We start from the raw sequence: 20,928 nt of genomic DNA on the forward strand, positions 1-20,928 counted from the left end.
AATGGCTTAATATAATTTAATATTCATATTTATTACTGTATCGAGATAACATATCTCGAAAATAAACTTGACAAAATTAAATACACCGTCGAGGAATGAATGATCGCTAAGGTTCCAAGTGTAGTCGACCGCGTCCAAGAGCGTTCATCGCCTGATCGAACCCGTTCCAGATTTCCGAATCTGCTTCTAAGGAAAAGAAGCTCGAACGCTATAGCTATTCCCCTTATAATGAATATTTTTGGCCACGACTCCGTCATGCGGCGTTTCACCGAGTTTTCCCCCGTTGGCTTGACTCTTGCTAAGCGTGCCAAGTGGCCACTCGGTTGAATTTTTAATAAATGTCATATTCACGTGTTTTCCTTCCGGTACGGGGGAAGTAGGTCAGCCGCTGTGCGCGTCGTCCGAAAGCAAATTCGGTGAAACGATGCGGATAGCGTGCGAACGAGACTCCGCGATAGTGTTCATCGACCTTTCGTCGTTCGAAAGGAAAAATCATACGCGAAATAACCGTTGACACTTGTCGCAACCGCAGGACTTCAACTTCAGGCCGCTGTGGAACGTGCAACCAAAACAAGATGAAAAAAGCTATAGATCTAAGAATTGTTTTTCTTTCAAAATTTTTACTTTTCGAGAATATTAAAAATTTATGCCAAGAGTTGGGGGAATTATTCAATATGAAGGTTCAGATGGGATGAATTCTAGAGAGAAAGAATATCTTTCGAAGCTAAGAAGAATCGTCCAGTTGGCAGCTGATAAAACTGCGAAATGGGAAAGGAAACTTGAGAAAGTTGCTGAATCTTATTCAAAGGTTCTTATTGTTCGATATTGAAACACTTCAGAATGAATGATTTCCGCGAGGAAACGGGGTATTGGGAAAATTCGGAGTCAATGGCAATACATCAGCTTCCTTTCTTCAACGTAACCATACAGTTCAACATATCTATACATATCCACTATAAAATATCACTCAATAGCCCCACTCACCAAAAATCACCTTCCTCGTATAATCGCGATCCAATGAACGTCTGCATACGTCAAACAGAAATTTGCGTCGCTTCGCGAGCTACGCAATAAAGCTCGGGTAAAACAAGACGAGCAGGCTCGATTACTTTCGTATAACCAGAAACCGGTCTTCCGTAAACCTAGAACCGTCGTTTCGACGCGGATCCGCGACTCCACGCCGCGCCGACGCCGTTCCGCGTCAGGACTCGCGAAAATTCGCGAACCACCGCGATAAAAGAGAGACGTCGATGCGTAAGCGGCGCTAAAGCAAATTAACGCTCGCACAGGTTGCGCGGCACACTTTGCCGTGTAGCGGACCGACTTTCTTCGTGACAATAGGAAGTGTGCCGAGGGACAAGGGCCCTTCACAATGGCGTAACGCGAAACGGTACGCGCCAGGCAGCTAAGTGCATCATGCTTTGACGAAGGCGCACCAGCCGCCAGCGTTTCTCAAAGGGACGCGATCGCTCGTGCTTTCTTCGTGTCTTCGTGTTTCAAGATTTCTTCGTCAGAAGTTAGGCTGCGTTTTATATTCTCGACGCTTCCAGTTCAAATGTGAGTAGGTAGAGATGGACTATGTGTTCTTGTTAAAATAAAAAAAAAAAAACTCGGGTGGTTGAGGAATGCAATTTGGTTTTTATTTTTAGGGAACTGTGCACTTTAAACTTATTAATTTACGTATCGGGGTGATCACTAAAGTGGAACGATCAGTAGTGAAATTATTACAGTAACGCTAGTGACTGAGTTTATGGCAAATAGCAAGCTCTATAGACCAGGAGTAGTGTACTCCCCCAATTATGATGTCTAAGACACGACCTACACCTAGTCAACCAACGTCTCAATGACTTTCTTAATAATTAATGTATAATCTATTATTATATAAACTACAATATAAAATGAAACTCGTGCAGTCTAGAAGACGTTCCACCCTCTTGTACTGCGACACAGGGATGAAATAATGGCAAAAATTTTCTGCTATCGTTCAAAGTTCTCAAACAACGTGTCGGTGCTCGAGACATTTATCTTGCAAGCTTGATGGAAAATGGTTTCGCCTTTGGAGAAGGATGGCAGGTGGCGTCACGGGGGTTTGAGAGACGCTGAAGCCGGGTATACATCACCCGGAAGAGTGGTGGTGTTACCGAGGGAAGCTGGCCGGGCTGCTAGAGGAGGGCTCAGAGGGGTGTACCGGGGGGGCCACTTCTCTATAGAAGCTCTCTTTTTTTGCTTCTTTCATGCCGGCAGCACAAGTGGAGTCAATGACTGCCGCGGGCCCATTCATGAAATTTATCGAGGTAATCGGCCGGTTACGCTGGTACAAGAGGCCACGGGAACATCGTACATGCGTGCACGCGGCACGCGTCATACGCCTCTCGAGTGCGCCGAAGCCGCCGCGATTAGAGATTATGTTCTCTTTCAAACGACATTTTCGTACGACGAATGTAGAATCGAATTCGTAAGGAACTCCTAAGGATGAAATTACGATATCAATTAAATAAATGTTACAAGTCTGAGGATGACGATTCATAAATACTTAGCAATTCGACTAATTTTTTCGGGTCATTTTCAGGAATTTTCATTGGTTGTTAAACACTTTTCATCTGAGAATATACTTGTTCAACACTTGAACTCTATTTCAGTTTGCAAATGACAGTTATGTGCCCGACATCCTTAAAAAATTGTGGAGCACAGTAGACATGGTTTCATCTTTTAGAAATGAACAAAATTTTGTGTTAATATTATTTTCTAGAGAAAATATTCTCTCGTGAGATGATTAAAAGCAATTGAACACTGTAAATAGTACAAAAGTATAAGAATTAAACAAACATTTTTCTTTCAGCATGTTACCGTTTCAAATTATGTATAAAAGTATGATCTCGCACCGTCATAGCTCAGGTTAAGTGGTTAATTTTACGTGAGTCATTTTGTGTACGTTTCAGCAACGAGAGGAATCGGTATTTTCACAAATATAATTATATATGCAAGTGGGAACATTAAAAGCCATTAAAGGTGAAAATACGGTTTAAAAATCCCGTACCTGTTGCCATTATCTCTCGAATATCACATTAAGTGTAATGCTATTACGTCAGAGCTCCAGGGGAAATTGGCGTTTAACGAGTTAAAAATAATCGAGTAACCTTAAAATTCAGCATCGAACGCGGTATCGATAAACGCGCGTGAACAGAGATAAAAGATCAATCGTCATAACTGTGAAATTCCACGGATTTTTGTGGCTTCGCCATTGAAGTACTGCTTTCAATTATAAACGTTAAAACACCTAAATATAAACACGGTTATTGTCTTCACAATGAAAAATCATACAAATTTCACACGTTTTCGTACTATTCACGCTCATAATAAAACAACCCCTGTTTTAACAAGTCACTCTAATCGATACCAAGGCAATATAAATCGAATCATTTATACACACGATACAACTAAACGAAACCATGTTCAATGTTTGAAGACTAACTCTCGGCAACATAGAATAAATGAAAAAAAAAAAGATTCATTCCTTAATTAGTGATCCATCCCATTCATCGGTGTTATTAAATGATACACAATGCGTTATTAAATGATGCACAGCGCGAAACGTTTACAAAGGGATTTAATTATTGAAAATTATGAGGATATTAATTTAGTAAATGCTAGGCTGCTGAAATGACATAATGTGAGTCGTGTTTCTCTTGTACGAATGAACGCGGTGCAACCGCGAACACGCAACGCGATTGCGGGAGGGGCAGGAGGATGCGGGGGTTCGTGAGTGTATGCGTGTGCGTGAATCGACAAATATAAGCGAGCCAACCGATTGCGTTCTCATGCGAAAAGCATACGCGACGCGCAGCGTGCAGGTACGCCAACGTGCGCGCTGTTGCATTTGTAAAGGCCGGTGCACTGACGACGCGGACGTCAACAAACAAGCGCGACGGCCACACTGTCCGGGAGTTCAATGCGCCTCGGCGAGTTTGACGGAAGCGGGGGAGGGACAGCCAGAAAGGGACGAAACAGGGACAAAGAAGGGTGAAACGGGGGTAAGCGCATAGAATGATGCGACGAACATGAAACCTTGATAAAGGGAGGAAATACCTTTCACGACTGCAAAGGATCTCCCCGATTACTGTTTTTAATTGGTAGTAATTAAAGGAGTACGGTGGAGGACTCCAAGAGTGCATCTAGGAAACGATTCTGGAACCTCAATTCTGAGTGGATATCGGTTTAGATAGTTTAAAAATCATTTTAAAGATAAAACATTGCATGGTATTTCCTGGATGAACAAGATATTTAATGTATAGTCAGGAAGACGTTCTAAGCTAAAGTACAATTACAATTTTCATTTCGAATTAAATTTTGGTAGTACTCGATTAATATCCAAGGATAGTATTTTCAGGAAAATAATGGCAGATTAATTCTGCATTAAACAATGCCTCAACTTCCAGGTACTTTTGCATGCACTCAGTATTAATACACGAGAAAGCTTCCTCCGACCGAAGCTTTCAGCGTTATTGACATTTGGAGCCTCATGTACGATGTTGCATCGAAATCAAACGTTAAACATGCTATATCAATATTGAATCATATTTTCCATATCGGTTATTTGAAGGAGAAATACTGTCGTTCGAAGTGGAAATAGGATCCGAGGGATGGTAATTCAGACAGAAATGCAACTTCATGCATAATTGTACGAATCATTTCTAAAATCAAAAATCTTTATAGACTTTCATAGATGATGTCTTAGTTACTATCAATAATTTTCAACCTATCCAGAGATAGTGACATAAGATTAGAATAATTTAAAATTTCTATGGTGAGCAGAGACCACAGAAGTCCTCTTACGGTTAACCATTTGCACTCCACTAACCTAACTGCGGCGACACATGTTATATACATACACTGGAATTCAGTCCAAGTTTCATTTCTGGTAAGCCAAACTGAGTTAAGTATTAAAGCCAAGAATAATTGTTGAACCAGGCCTGCCAAAACAGTGTTCCTCACGTTTGATAAAACACAACTATTTGGCAGTTTATACCATTACAGAGTAGTTAAATTCTCATACGAAAAAGCACACTTTCTATTCACTCGTACAAAAAAAATTGTAGTGCAAATGGTTAAGGTCGAATAGTTCCTCGCACTTTCGTTCTCCGACCAGGGAATATCTTGTACATTGAAAATACCATCCCAAGGGCGAGTCTGAATAGCCAACCCCATGGTGCTCGACTTTGCATCCTGCTTCTAAAAATTCTGAGAAGCGCCTTGCAAGCCACGAATCCCATTCGAAACTACGTAGCCTGAATTCCAAACCGATCTTTCCACGTCCTTACCGTGAAAAAGTTTGAAGGAACCGCGTGGTCACGTATTTGCCAAGCGCGCCTAGCAAGTTTGGTATCGAAGCCCGGAGACAAACCTTTGAGCTTCTTCGTCTGGGGCTCCCGTGGCACTGAAAAGTTTGGGCCACCGGTGTCGGGACGTTTGTCGAAGCTTGTTTGCGTGGAAGGATATCGACAACCTGACCTTGCAGCCACGCTTTTCACTGTCTTATTAGACCTGGCGCAAAAGACGAAGAAGAAGAAGAAATGTTTCATTCTTCATAGACGGAGTCCTTTATTAAAAAGTGCGATTATTTTGTGACTGAAGCAGGAGAAATTTAAACACGGTTGCTTCGATTGGTACAAGTATCATATAATCAGATATGTAAACTGTCTTTTAAAAATATATGAAATTAATCTGTTCGTATGTAAATTAATTCAATTCTACTTAAAAAGATGCATCATCGAACTTCTTTTTATCAAGGCATTAAAAAATGAAGCTCGAGGAACGTTAAACTTCAACAAAAACAATTCTCCAGAATATTCTGATTACTTTGATTATTTTTCCTACGTTTCAAGGTGCTTCGCTACACCGTAAAAGGAAATCTGCCAGCCGAATTCGAGTAAATCGAGGCAGCGCAGGAGCAATAAAAGTAGAAAGTGTCTGCAGGCGTTTCGCGAACGCGTGTACCTTCAGCCTCTGTCACTCGATACCTCCACCCCCGAGACCGTTGGGCGCTTAGGTCGTTTTCCTTTGCATCTCGCCTAACACCTTCGCCGTTACTTTCCCGTTTCATCTGCATCGCGAGCGGGAGTCGCGTTATATACGATTACGCGGGGGAGGACGTCGAGTCAAACGACGCCCGACGGAAAATCGATAGGGAACGATATCGCGGGCTCCCTTGTCGAGCAGTATCGGTGCTCTCGTGCCATAGTCTGACCGTTTTAGTGCTCGTGCGAAACGCTCGCGTAAATTCAACGGACAGCTTACAAATCGCCGATTTCGTCCAACGTTCTCCTGCTGCTCGCGCTTTAGATAAGTCGGAGGAAGTGGATGAGTAAATTTCGCGGGATTTTCAACGAGCTGATACTACGATCGTGGAGGCAGGATGACTATTTAGCATTCACTGGGAATCCACAGCAGATAAATTCGAGTCGAGCGGACGGAGGAAGGTCTGCGCTGATTGGGCCAAAGATTGCGAGTAGCGAACGGATAAGAGAAATCATTGAAATTCTTGTTCGATAGAATATATAGCGAACATGAATTTCTGGAGACTCGGAATTTACGGATTGGGTTTAGGAGGTAAACAGATACCTAGGTGAATTTTAATATCGATGCAAGAATATGCTGTGGATATACTGAATGTGTTCTTTTATTTCTTGAGTGTGGGGAGAATTTAATGTGAAGTGAAACTTTTGGTGTACAATGCCCTACTGGAAATGAGCGTTATTTGAAACCAATAAAAACATTTATTTTATCGAGAATATCCAGGTCAATGTACACTAAACGTTGTAACATATTTCTGTCCTAAAATCTGGAGGGAACGAAATCCACAGCAAGTTTTTCTTTTCTTTTTCCTCGTTTCGATAAAAATTTTTCAGTAATCGATACTCTATTAAAAAAGGAAGCTTTTCGAGCTCCATTACTCTCCAATTTTCAATAGTTTGCCAATGCACTCTCGCTTACATTCCACCTGCGGTTTTTAATAAATTGAGCACACAGGAATTTCTTTTCCTTTTACATTCCTATATTAATTTGCATGAATTGGGTAAAGCATGGTAGCATCTTACGTTGCAGGACGCTTGACTTGTTCGGATCTTTGCTTCGCGTATGCACACAGAGAGCAAACTATTCGTCGAACGTCGTAAAATTTTACTTTACGTCAAGTAAACACGGCCCACTAAAACCATACGACCGATGTTCTCTGCATCGAAACGTGTTCCATCCGCGAGGGGTTAATATTAGACGGCTATAAATATCGGCTGGCTCGATTCCGTGGCTAAATTTAACCCTTTCACTGTTTAATAAAATCACGAAATATGGCTCAGCATGCAGCTGACCTTTTATAATACTATACTTGTTTATTGAATTGTACGTGCTTCAAATAGTCCAGGACGCTTTGCGTCGAGGGAATAATATCGAGTCTATTGAGTCAGGAGTGTTACATTTAAATACCACTCTCTGTACCAAATGTAGAATAAAAATATACAATGATATATTTCCCAAAGAACAAATAAAACAAAAATTGAGCTATCCTATAACGTAAGAGTCATATTCGTATCACGTATCATATTCCTCAACCATTATTCGCGAAATAAAATGAAAATTTTGCCCATTTTTGGTAAACAACGATAGCGTTAACGTTCTCCTGTGGTATAAATGAGCGATTTAAGTGTTGTGCTTGCGCGAACTCGCAAGTAATTTTTGCAATCCTAAGACGCTGGGTATAACGCGACACTTTGTCTGGATTAACGCTGATTACGGTATTCATAGCGGAGCGTGAAATAATAAGCGAGCCCCGCTTCGAACGACGAGACACGTGTACCCTAGCGTAGCGATGCTTGCGAGCACAGAGAGCGTAACTAGATTTATGATAATTAAAATACGCGAGCCGTTTAAGACCTTGTTTCGCTCATTACCATCGTAATGAGAGTAATAACGGCGATGATCGCGAATGATGACTCCTCGAACGCGTTGTTGCTCGGCACAGGGGAAGCAAGAATATGAATATGGAAAATAGATTAGATACGAGACACTAAGATTTAAAACAGTAAGGGATATTGACAACTCCTAGAAATTAGTTACATTTATACAGATTCAGAACTAAATGATAACATAAAACTGAGTGGAATTATTCGAAAATAAAAAATCGTCTCTGATAAAAAACATAAACGAAAGAAGATATATTAATCGTAAAGACACTCCACGAGGTGAAAAGTAACGCATTTCGTACTACTACATTCTCCTCAATCACTATTTCTGTGCACTGAATCTATCTAGAAAATTAGGTCGACAGTATCAAAGGGAAGTCAGTGTCAAGGAAAAATTATTGTCGAAAAAAAAATTAAAATAAAATTCATACAATGGTTGAACATCGATTCGAATCAAAAGCTCCTCTTTCACGTTTGTCCCGTGACGTGGATAGGTTTCGAAAGACGATTGACTGACAACGAGCGAGCCGCGGTATAAATACACGCGCCTCGAGGCTTTAAATTTACACGTGGTCCGGCTGTTTCTGTTTTCCTACCAGTCCCGATCGATTGGTCTAGTTTCTCCAGCGATCTTTCGCGCGAGATTGTTTATATAATTGATTCGGCCTACTGAGGAATTAGCCGCGGAAATAGAGTTGCCCTGAAACCCGCCGCTTCAGAGTTAATCAATGAGCACTTTCTTTCCCCACCCCGTCACCGTCGGCCGCTGTCACCACCGCCTTGGGGCTATCTTTGTAATCGAGGATGACGACTGCAATGCACGTCATCCAAGGCAAGTGGCAACATCGTAACGTCGAATCGGATTGTAACACAGGAATATGCGGGTCGCGCGCCGATGCCGCTGGATAACCGTGTCATCGATTAAATCCTATAAATACGACCGCCGCCGTTCATCAGGCTACTGAAACATCAATCCACGGGAGGAGATCCCCCGTCGCGATCGAGGGATCGTCGGTCGTGAGTTTCGAATCGCACGTCTTCTTCGAGAGGGTTGATCGAGCAACTAGACTCGAAAATCTTCACAGAACGTGCAACAACACTGCTTTTACGTTCTCGAATGATTCGATGCAAAAATAGATGAAATTTGATTGGAATGGTCGGATAAAAGCGCGGCCTTCCTAAAAACTCTTGAAAGGGTCTTCGAACAGTTGAATTTTTCCAATTTCTTCCATTTCCTCGAGTATTCTTCATATTGACAGGTGAACCAAACTCACCCAGATCGTTTGACGTTCGTACGATCGCGAGGGAGTCCGCGAATGAGATTTATTTAGGCGACTCTGTTTGTTGTTTCATCCAGGACGACGGTCCATCCATAATAGACCGAAAGGAGATCCTTCGTGGGATAACGCCACCGAAGCCAAATATTTTTTCGGAGGCTAGGGCAAATAGACGAGACATCTGCAAAAGCAGATGGCAACTACGTTGTCGTTGACTCCCGAGCAGATAGACGATCGCGAGCTCCGTGGCAGATGCCACGTGCTCGGTTCTGTTATCTTATTGTCCATGCGATTCTGGATCTTCCCTAAATTGCTTAAATCGACCAGGCTGACGGCTTATCTGATGTTTACTCATATATCCCTGGCTTTGGAGATGTTTATCCCTCGTCGTTCCGTTCCATGAATCAGAAATATGGCAATTCCTGCCTTCAGAAGTCGCATTCCTTTGCGCAGCCATTGGTCGATGAATATTCTTTTATATTAATATTCTTATGAAATTTAATATTGGACTTTATTCAAAATTTCACAAGTCAGATCAAATCTGAATTCCACATGGAAACTTACTCGAAGGAACTGAAATGAAACGACGCCATTTTGCAACATTTCCCAATGAAAATTTTACAATACACACTTCAAAGTTACACATTTGAAAATTTGATCTCCCTACGTTATCCAGTTTCCACCCTAACAATTCCTAAAAGATTGGCCTACTTTTGTCAGGTCAGGGTAGTTGGATGCCCCAACAACGTGGTCCTTCGACTCGAGCGTTGACCGGTCGATCCCGAAGCAGTGTGACTAAATCGATGACTCACGTTGTCCAGAGCCATGCTAGAACCGACGATAATTTTACACGGACCGGAAGATATCGATCCCGTGGCCTTTAACCTTCCGTCGGAGCGATTAAACTATTTCAGGGCGAGGCCGATCTATTTTGCGCGGCGGTCATCTATGGACCAATAACGCGAATCTACAATCACCATCGCCAAGAGGACGTGTATCGCTTCCAACAGAGAGACGATACGCGTATAAAAGCGCTCGAGGCTTAAGCGCCGATACGATTATAATATTCAATCGGTCGTCGCCAGCCATAGTGGCCAGCGCGCATAAAGCGTCGGGGACGGGGGTTGGCTCGCCGCGGACTGATAACACTTCCATCGATGGACGAACCGAACGTTTTATCAGCGCGTGGTTGACTGCGTCGCGAGCCAGTGTTCGTGGTCCGCGATCAAAAACACTCGAAAGTTAGTTGAAATGCCAAAGTCCGTAATTTATTTATTTTAGCGCGTTGGAGAGAGGATTTTAATTAATGATATGCAGTTTTTGTTTTAGAAGGGTGGTTGATTGCAAGAAGAGGGTAAATAAAAATTTGAATGTTTCTGAACGACTTCTGGCTGATTTATGCAGTCGAGTGCATAATACTTGGTGCAAAATAATTGCCAAGCGATGTTCTTCTGAGCAATGTGGTCCAAATCGAGAGGAACACGAGAGTGGAAACGGAATGGTGAAGAAACATCGGACACAGGTGTAGATGGAACGTCACAGAGGGTGCGTAGATGGAAGAGCGGGCGTAAAGTTTCTGCGGAGTGCTCGAGTCTCGCGAAGCTTGCCAATAGCGACGCAACGCGGAATTTCGAGGCGCGTTAAGGAGGGCGTTAAGATATTAAATCTGAGGGCTTCGTCGGCTTCGGGTTCCCAACTAATTATGGAGTTGAGTGCAACCTTAAACCCGCGACCCACCCTCCACCTACCCCACACGTTTTCCTCCCGTCCGTAAGACCAGTGAGCAATTGATTTAAGACTTCACTCGCAGCTGTGCGGATGCAAAATTGGACGGGAAATTCGCCGTGCCTTCGTTTAACCAGCGAAGTCTCACGACCAGGCTCTGGTTTCCGGTACAAGAACGATAAAGGGGGTTCCCACTGGGCTCGAGTTGCGTTTTCTCTGGAGGGGAAAGTTTCCGACTCCTGGAGAGGTGGCCAGAGATACTGCGAGGGATGCGCATCTCTTACCTGAAAGCAGAAAGGAGGAGATTGGTTAGAACATGATGCACGTAGTGAAATATTTTCGAATACCTGTGACTAATAATGGCCCAAGAGTGTGAATTACTTGATAAATGCGTTAACAAAACAGATAATTACAAGATTATTTGAATACTGATTCGAAAGAATTTTTTTATATTAATTTGGTGATGTAGTATTGCAGTCCGAAAGAAGAAATTATTTATTTGTGTTTTCTTTTAGAGTAATTCTCAGAAAATGATACAAATGAATTGACTGAATGAACATTTAAACAAAAACTCCTTTAATATATTTAAAAAGTTCCGTAATGCAATATAAAAAGATTTTTTAAATATTAAAATTGTTGGCGACCTCTTTCTATAAATAAAAAGAATCTATTCGTATATTTAAATTCGTTATAAATCCTGATTCAGTAAATTCAATTGAACCATTTAACATTTCTGAAGACGGCTTTCAAACACGCAGCAAACAAAAATAAGCAAGTATCAACTTGTTATAGGCACTACAAAATCACGGTCATTCAATTTCCATTCATACAAGTAGGTCTATGAATATTAATCGCAATAAATTCAGTGCTCGTTTCGCTCATAATAGAAATAAATAAATGAATGTGTATTTAACACTTCTCTTTAGGTGGCGAGGAAATATGTTAAGTAATGGAGTTAGATAGATGCAGAGATTTCGAGTCATCCTTTTTGCACGTGGAAATGAGCTCTCGATGAATCACTATTCAACGAACCGGTATGATTTGCAATTTACCGGTGGCATTTGATCTTTAATTTATAACCAACCGCACGTCCCCGTTGAAAATGTTAGTATCATTATATTAAACGTCGAAACCGTTTCTGAAAATTCCAGCCAACGGTCGTTGATTATACCGAACCCTGCAGCACGTAGTGCACACAAGCGTAGAAATGCATTAATCTCTAGCACACGCACGTCCATGTCGACGATCTTTTTACGTCGCGACCTTTGATACCTTAGGCTAGTACACGTGCGGATGATGTTCTAAATCCTATAATATTATGAAGAAAAGATGGATTTTCTTAAAAACGAAAAACGTCTAACTAATACATATTGGCGTGGATTTCGTAAAATAGAAAAGACTTTGATTTTGAACTTTCATTTGGATTTAAACTTCAACAGTGAGTACATTTGTATACTGTATAATTTTTATTATATACTGATCAACATATGGAACATAATAGGATATACTTAATAGAATCGTCAAGATAAATTGAATATAATAACAGTTAGTGTAGTTACGCTACTATGCAATAATCTTTCTCAGTATACAGTGGCTATCTATTTAAATGTAACTAACTTTAACATGTCCTGCATTCTACATGTGCAGTTTCAATTTGTTTTAATATAGTCAACAAAAATGATCAATTAGCAAAACCGGACTGGAACTGGGTCCGAAAGGGTTAACGCTAGAAGGAAATCCGTAAACATTCTGCAAGTAGGATGGCATGAAACGATGAGCAGAGATGAAGCAGTCGTTATCGAAGAAAACGCTAGTTAATTAACGTCCACGATGGTCTTCGAAGACTAGTTATGCAGTTACTGGAATGGATGCGGCTAATGCCAACCAAAGAGGAAACGAAGAAACATTAAACGATGACTGCGGTCGGCGTATCCTGTGAAATCGAAGACGTTATGAAGCGTTAAGACTTTCTAAATTGAAGTTTCGATAAAAATTCGGATATTACTGAACAGGTTGCCATTTACAGACACTGGTCGCATTCGGAATAACTGTTTCACCGATCTTCGGTGAGTCGAATAAGATGACGTTTACTTTTCACTCATTAGTGGGCACTTTTAGATAATTATTTCTAACCGTTCAAGAGCGGAGTTTTAGGATGTCATCGGTGCAACGGAGTTTAACTCCAAAGAACGTAAATTACAAAGCACGACGCGCGCTTTTTTTCATCGGTTACGCGTCCCTCCGGCCAATGACGGGCCGGTTACGTGGACGCTATAAATATTAATCCTATAATTGGCCTACAAAGTGATTTACTCGCCTCGTAAAAGCATACCGTCGTTATTTATATCGTCGCATGCTGTGCGCGGTAACGGAATCTGTTCGCGTGGGCAACGCGTGGCCAGGAAAACACGGGGCCGATTATCCTCCTGGCCAACCCACGGATCGATTTTGCGAAACGAGCAACGACAATCCTTTATGCTCTCGAGATGTCATGTCATCGAGCAAGTTCGAGCCGCGTTCGAAAGCTAGCGTTCCTCAGCGAAGAAATTCGCGTAGTGTCTTAAAGAAGACCAACTAGACGAAGAGCACTTCCTTCTTCGTTTAATCAAACAGTGTCGCTGACATAATTTTCAAAGATTAGTTTAATTAAAATGAAAAAAATTGTATAGTTTATTTTTAAGCCCAGAGTCTTTCGAAGGTAATATAGTATCTAGTCAGTGTGGTCATACAGTGTAGTCATAGAACCTAGGTCGTTGAACTTTTCCTAGTATCGGTTGTAACGTTATCGAGATAAAAGTACACGGTGCCGTTTAGAGAAAGGTGGGTGATCTTAAATAACCTTCAAGATAACGTCAAGTAGAAGACCTATTTATATCAAACTATCCGTCCCCTTGCACAGTAGGATCTTCTTCGTTGACACTTTTCCTATCTTCAATCCGAACTAAATAGTGGCAACAAATCCTGTACTTCAGGACTGCAAATGTCTATCCACTTTCAAAATCCCTGTGTTTGTAATTTATCTATTGCCTCTACTATTACCTTCTCCTCGGATCCAATTGTTTTCTGCTACTCTTTATTATCAAACGCGAAGGCATCAAAAAAAACCTTTTAACACGGAATTAAAATCATAAGAAAATTCGACAAATAGCAATTTTAATAGAATCAAATTGCCTCACAAAAATGTGATTTTTTAAATTAAATTTCAGCCGTTCGTCATACTTGACAAGGGAATATACTATTATCGAAACAAAGATCGATCACACAATATCATTCTGTCTGTCCACCAATGTTCTCGCTTTTCTACTATTATCAAAAATCCGGCCAACGCTAAAAACGTTCACGACGCGTTAATTTAATTCAAGCCATTTACACGCCGCGCGTACCGAAGGATTTCTTCGCGGGCTGGCAAAAAAAAAAAACTTCCAATTACCGGTCGCTCGTACATGTGCCACGGCACGGAGCAGAATTGGCTCGTTCCGCAACGCGTCGCCGCGATACGACGGCTTTTTGCGTCGTTTCCAGCCGTGTCAGGTATTCCATAACCCAGTTCCACGACGGTTTTCTCGAGTCGCAGCCTGTTTTCTTTCCGCCACTTCACAATCGTCGATCTTAATCCCGGCGACCCCGGCTGGCGTGCACCTAAGTAGCTGCACCGACCCCTGCACGATCCCAAAGCAACGTGCACATGCGTTGGGGTGTATGTTTGCGTGCCAGGGTAACTTGCACGCGTTTGTATCGCACGCGGCCGTTTCTTTACCGCAACGAAATCGATACGCGGTCACTCGACTTTTCCTGGAATAACCCCTCGAGGAGGAAGCCCCCTGGCGATCGATCCACGATTTTTCCAGTCGATGCTTATCAGGGAAGATTGGAACGGGATTTTGGTATAAATTCGGCTGGTAGATAAGCACGATGATGGCTTGGATGTTTATACACATACATTCCTTATATGCGCAATTCCTGGGATAGTTTCGGGAGGTCTCCTGCGTTTCTGACGCGGCGGAGGTTCGGCGTTTTTAGCGGAGCTCGTTCGAAGCTCGATCCTTGGACAGAAGTTCGGTATCGGATGTTTAGGCATATTGGAGGACTGATAAGTCGTCGGGTTCTACGCGTTTGAAGGCAGGTCGAACGCCGGTTCCATAAATACAGTAAAGTCTCCTTAAATGCACAAGTTTCTCTACGATAAATGGACAGTAACATGATCCGGGATCGGATATCTCGATGAGACAATGCTAATGCAACGATCAAACTTTTTTTATTATTACCGTTTGTGTTGTAAAACTATTACCATCGTACTCCTGACATTTTTCTGATTAAAATGAGACCAAACACGACGTAATTCGCATCATATTTACTACATGTCTCATCGTAATAATCCCGGCGTTGGTCTCTATTTTCGCATGTCGCTCCGTCCTCTTCTTCATTCGCTGTCCTTCTCTACACTCGAAGTTTGTTGGCAAAACATTAGAAAATACAGCAACCACTGAACGAGGCATGCAAAATCGGAGACTCAAAACATTGCACTCGAGGTTTTTATGTGTTTACACTTGACTCGGAGTCGAGCGTCGAACGTAGAAAAGGACAGATAGTGAAAGAGAAGAGGTCCAAAAAAAAAAAACACTCGACAGAAGCGTATCAATCGGTGAGGATCATGTTACACCGGTGATCTGGCAATATGAATGGGCTAGGAGCCGGGGGGTTGGTATCTGAGAGACATACAGTGTCCCGGTCTAAGTGATACGGAGCTCTAACTCCAAAACTATCGGCCGAATGCAAAATTTCAAATATGGAAATTGCATGGTAAAATAGGGCGCGTGTTTCGCGTAAAAAAGGAATTTTTGTTAACTTTGTTATTTAACGAGATATGATGGTCAAGTTTTGTTTTTCAAATGGAACTATATATATATATTTTTTTATACCATGCGATAGTCTTTTCAAGACGTATTCATTAAGCTTTAATGTATTTACCCGATTTTTATTAGTTTTCAAACTATAACGCTTCAAAGTTTGCTAATTTTCAAGGAAAAAACTCGATTCGGCCCCGGGCGGTCCCATTGATGCGGTAAGCATGCAGTTCTTGAAATCGATACGGAGGAAAATGGAAAGAATCCCAATATTCTGGGCCTAGAATCTCAAGCGAGATCCTCCGGGAGCATCATATTTTGTGTTAAATAGCAAAGTAATTACAAAATTTTATGAACTAGCCTGTGACTTTAGAACGTAGTTACTCGTAGAACCGGGAAGCTCGTGAAAAGGCAACCTATAGCCTAGATAGCACGACTTGATATTGGACTGGAAGGTGAAAATCCGTCTCCCGATTAGGGAAGCTTTAAACATCACGTCAGCGACTTTTACGACTCGAAACTTGATCGTTCGCTCTAACGGCTTCTGAACCATAAATCGGCTGATGGACGAGCTGGAATATGAGGTATTTCAATAATACCGTTTAATATTTATTAACCGATCACCCGTACGTCACCGAAATGTCGTACCGCTTGTGCGACAGATGTTAAAAAAATAACGTGTTAAACATTAGCAAATACGAAAAAAGGTAATTTTACGTTTAATTAAGAAAAAATAATTCGAACCAATTGTTCTGTTACAGCTTTCATCAAAAAATTAAAGTGAAAAATGAAAATAAACAACAATTCTCGCCTTTCAAGTAAAACTTGAACAAAGCAAACTATTTCACAGTAATATCGTCAAATTAATTCTTCTAATGCATCTTCTACCATCGTTCAATTTAACGAAGAGCCATTTACCTTGTCCCGTATAAAATGACCCTACCTCGTTGTTATTTATCGACAGATGAATTTTTCCACGGCCATGACGGCGACCACCGAGCGTCGCGACGCGGTTTCCTTCAAAAGGTAACGATCGGCTGTTTGTTCGCCGATTACTGGCCGCGACGTGACATAATGCGAGTTATCGGTCAACGGATGCTCCGCGCTGCGAATCAATGGCGCGGCAAGCGAGAAATATTTATGACCGTGGTTACAAAGTCCTCGCTGGCCACCGATAGCCAATAATCTACATTTTTGTTTCCGACTATGATGAATGCTAATGCCGTCGCGTGCTTTCGCGATGAATCATCCGCGTGCAAGGGAATGCCACAAATTCTATGCGTTTCTTCGACGAAATACCAGCAGTGATGGGGCGAAATTCTTATCTGGATAGAAATTTCCAGTAACAGGAGTTTTTTTTATAAAATTACGAATTCTGAATATAACGTGGCGTTTTGTGGAGGAAAGCATTGACAGTCGAATTATTTATTAAGTAATGTTACCCAAGATTTGTGAATAATGTGTTTAAAATAATTTTAGTTGATTCAGGATGTTGGAGTCTATTGATATATGTATAATAATTTAATTACAGAGTTGCAGATTAACTGACCTAGGGCAATGCAAAATACTTTGTGAATTTCAATCAGGGCATTCATACCTACGTGTTTTGGCAAACTAACAACTGCGTCCGTCGCATTAATATCTTTGGCAATGACTTAACGTTCACTTGCGATATAAATGCGTAAATAGAAGAAAGAAACAAGACGGTACAAAGCATTACAAGTCGAATTATCAAGCGGTCGAGTGACTCACAATCGTGGTGACGATTGCTCGCGAGCCTCCATAAATTATAATTAGCTTATCAAGCGAGGAAGCTGGCTCGTCGTGACGCGTTCAATAACCGAGAAAACGCGCAAACCAATCTCTTCATTCCAGAAATAGACATCAGCGAAATAAACAATTATATTAATAAAAAAAATCGTACCAAAAAACCATCGAATAAATTTCTTGGTTGTTCATCGACTAAATCGTTCGTTAATCGAATAATCTAAGTATTTTTATTTAGAAAATAATGGTTACATTGCGCGTATCTTCTGTTCAATACGAACACTTTTGTTCAGCTAAAGATTTTTCTCGGCTTTATCTCATTCCATTTGCCCAAGTCAACATCTGTTCGACATTGGCACGCGCTCTACTCGAAGGGACCGTCGAAAGTGATCGTCCTCGGCTACTTATGCGATCGTTTACGTAATCCTTGTGCGGTGTGCGTGCAACTCCGATGCAGCTTAGGCGTTTCACGGTGGACGAAGCGTGACTGGTGAACATGATGTGTCCGTACGCCCACGCGCCTCTAATTGCGAGATAGAAATAAGCGAGTTCGCACTCGCTACGCGACTTTCGCCGGACGGATGCTCGCTAAAATTACTCGTACCGTTGTTATAGACTCGCGTGTACCGTTATAGGTTCGTTTCATCGCGTTGTAGTAATCTTTCGATATAAAAAAACCTGCCTACTCTCTTCGTATAAGGACACGGATCCGTCTCTGTTAATGTTTCATGTATTTTTATTTTTATTTCTAAACTTTTCTTTTTAGATATATTAATAAAAGTATCATTAATTGATTGGGAAGACGCACCTATCTTTACGCGTTGGCTGGCAGACTAAAACTCGTGACTATGAAGTTTAATTTTTTAATTTGTCAACCTCGCCAAGTTCACGAATCCTATCCAAATTTATTCTCATTATAGACCTACCTTTAGAATTAATTTTGTTTAATTCCTTAATAAACAGTCCTGTCACCCACTTCTGGATGACGTGGCGATGAATAACTAAAATGAAGTATTATTATGTAATATACAAGTTACTGCCTGACTCAAATTGTTTTATAGTGATCCAGATTTCAACCTGACAGTGCAATAAAAAATTAACTGACGAATTTTAGCGAGGAGAATGTTTGAGATAAATATTCATTACACTCTTTTTAATATTCCTTTTATGTTATGTAATTTTTTTTTATCTCTTGTTTGCTTAATCTACGGCGATAAAACAACAAATACAAATTGTCAGAATACGAACAATATAGAGAAATTCAATTAAAGTGCAACGTATCGATTTGTTGTGATATGTAATCCAAAATTCAATAACAATCTCAAATTTCAACATGCACGACTCAGCTTTTGCAAGTGAAAGCCGTTTCATTCCGTGTTTCAAATTTCATTTTACGGATATGGTCAATAGTTTCGTACGATTTTTACATACACAGCAAACAGATCGTTCCATTTTAATAAAAATATGAAATTTCATATTTTTAAAATTGCGATGGCTGTTATCGTCGATTTTTATATATGAATGCCATGGATCAATTACACTTCGTACACAATTTTTATATCTCTTGGCACGGGAAAAAACGGCAACAATGTAATTTTTTACTTAAAAAGTAATTACAATGATATTTATACATCTATTTCTAATGATAAGGTTAATCAAATATAAACAAACACATCTCAACCACTGCATTAAAGTTTTCCGTAAAGACGGTATTATATTTCATACAAAACATGACAAATCCCGCGACAAAAAGTTATTTTAAATACTTCTAGTTGCAACGACTGTTTAATATTCTAATATTCTAATATTCTAATATTCTAATATTCTAATATTATTTATACTGTTTTTTGACAGTCACCGCTTTTTATCTTGAGAACGGTCAAACAGCCACCAACTGTGCGCGACATTTATCAGTTCGAAAGCTGAACTATTTTCTATTAAAACATAACTTTAACGGCCAAACATAAACGCGTTTAGAGACAGCAGTATGATCTCGGTATGACATTTTATTTAACGGATAGGTGGTTTTTACGGCGCGACACTGCATAAACACGCGCTAGACACAATACGGTCTGTTTTATGAATCGAAAGGGAAATTGATAAGCGGTATACGACCGCTCGAATTTTATGGATTTTTGAATGAATACGTGGACCGATGAATACGCGCGATCGAGCTTATAAAACCGCACTTTTCCGGGATATTTAGGGTGGATTGGGCAAACGCGTTGCATGTGTAGGTGTGTGAAACGAAATAGGCATGCACCTCTGTTTCTCGGGGCATAAATCTCGTGAACAAACAAGATCCTGTTGTTCGAAAGGGCAAGCGCTAGAAGAAAGTGTACGTCGAGTCGTATATCCTCGCGAGATAAAATACTGACTCCTGACATTACTGCGATAGTGAAATGTAGGTACTCAACTTATTCGGAGGACTCTAGGTAGTCTCTTTATTCTCTTAGTAATTATTAGCCCGTGAATTTCACGCATTTGTGGCGCATGCTAATATGGGAACCATATGCAAAATTGGCGTAGAATATTTTTTACAAAATAGGATACAAAAATTTTAGTAAATCCTTTTGCATAAATTCATACATTCTTCACACGTTTAGCATCATATGTTTCTCTCGTTTGCATACACTATACGCACACACTTCGTAGTCTAGTAATTACATTATAGTTGCGGCTTATGTTAATATCGTCTCACCGTAAATTTCCTGCTGAAAACCACTCCACATTCAAAGCTTCTCCACATCTATTATTTTAATTTCGAAAATTTGCCGCACATTGTGCGTCTTTGCAGTCTACAATATCAAAATTATTACCTAAGGTACGTACAGGTTGAGGCTTTGAGGATTATTAATATTTATTCTAACGGTTAATTTTTGGTTAATGACGTATCCAGTGATTTTTCAGGTTATTTCAGGTAACTCGTAATAATTCAAATGAAATAATCTCGAGAAGTTCGAGTCCTCGGCGGATGTCTCGAAACGACGAGGACCATGTATCCGTTTCCTTTCATTCGTCGCATTTGGTACGGTCTCAGAGCGTACAGGATGCAAGTGAAAGACGGCACAAAGGCAAAATTAACGACGCTTCAACGCCAAGATTGGATTACGCATCTCCCCGTCCGCGTTCATCAAGCAGCCGTGGACGTAGCGTCCAAGAAGCGCGAAGGAATTCGAGACCCGCCGATGCAACGACGATGCATCTGTTGTAAGGAAAGCGGATGGCAGGTGAATGTGAACTATTCCTGGCGAACGTAAGACCGAACCAAAACATTGCTGGTTTTATGGGCAGATTAATTAAATTTTATTCCATTTTAATTGGAATCGAACGTACTTAACACCTTGCCATTCAATTTAT

The 20,928-nt window shown here is 40.9% G+C and overlaps 1 protein-coding gene and 1 long non-coding RNA gene across 4 annotated transcripts in view; one reads left to right on the plus strand and one right to left on the minus strand.

Annotated features, from left to right (window-relative positions):
- LOC128894777 (Krueppel-like factor 6) overlaps positions 1 to 20,928 on the minus strand; it is a 390,418-nt gene that overhangs the window by 237,168 nt on the left and 132,322 nt on the right. The window lies entirely within an intron of this gene.
- On the plus strand, positions 597 to 2,633 carry LOC128894798 (uncharacterized). Its single transcript, XR_008461628.1, has 2 exons — positions 597 to 1,557; positions 1,650 to 2,633. It is a non-coding gene; the product is annotated as an uncharacterized LOC128894798 (long non-coding RNA).

The sequence above is a fragment of the Hylaeus anthracinus genome, unplaced genomic scaffold (genome assembly GCF_026225885.1).
Source record: "Hylaeus anthracinus isolate JK02 unplaced genomic scaffold, UHH_iyHylAnth1.0_haploid 4, whole genome shotgun sequence".
NCBI classification, from domain to species: Eukaryota; Metazoa; Arthropoda; class Insecta; order Hymenoptera; family Colletidae; genus Hylaeus; species Hylaeus anthracinus.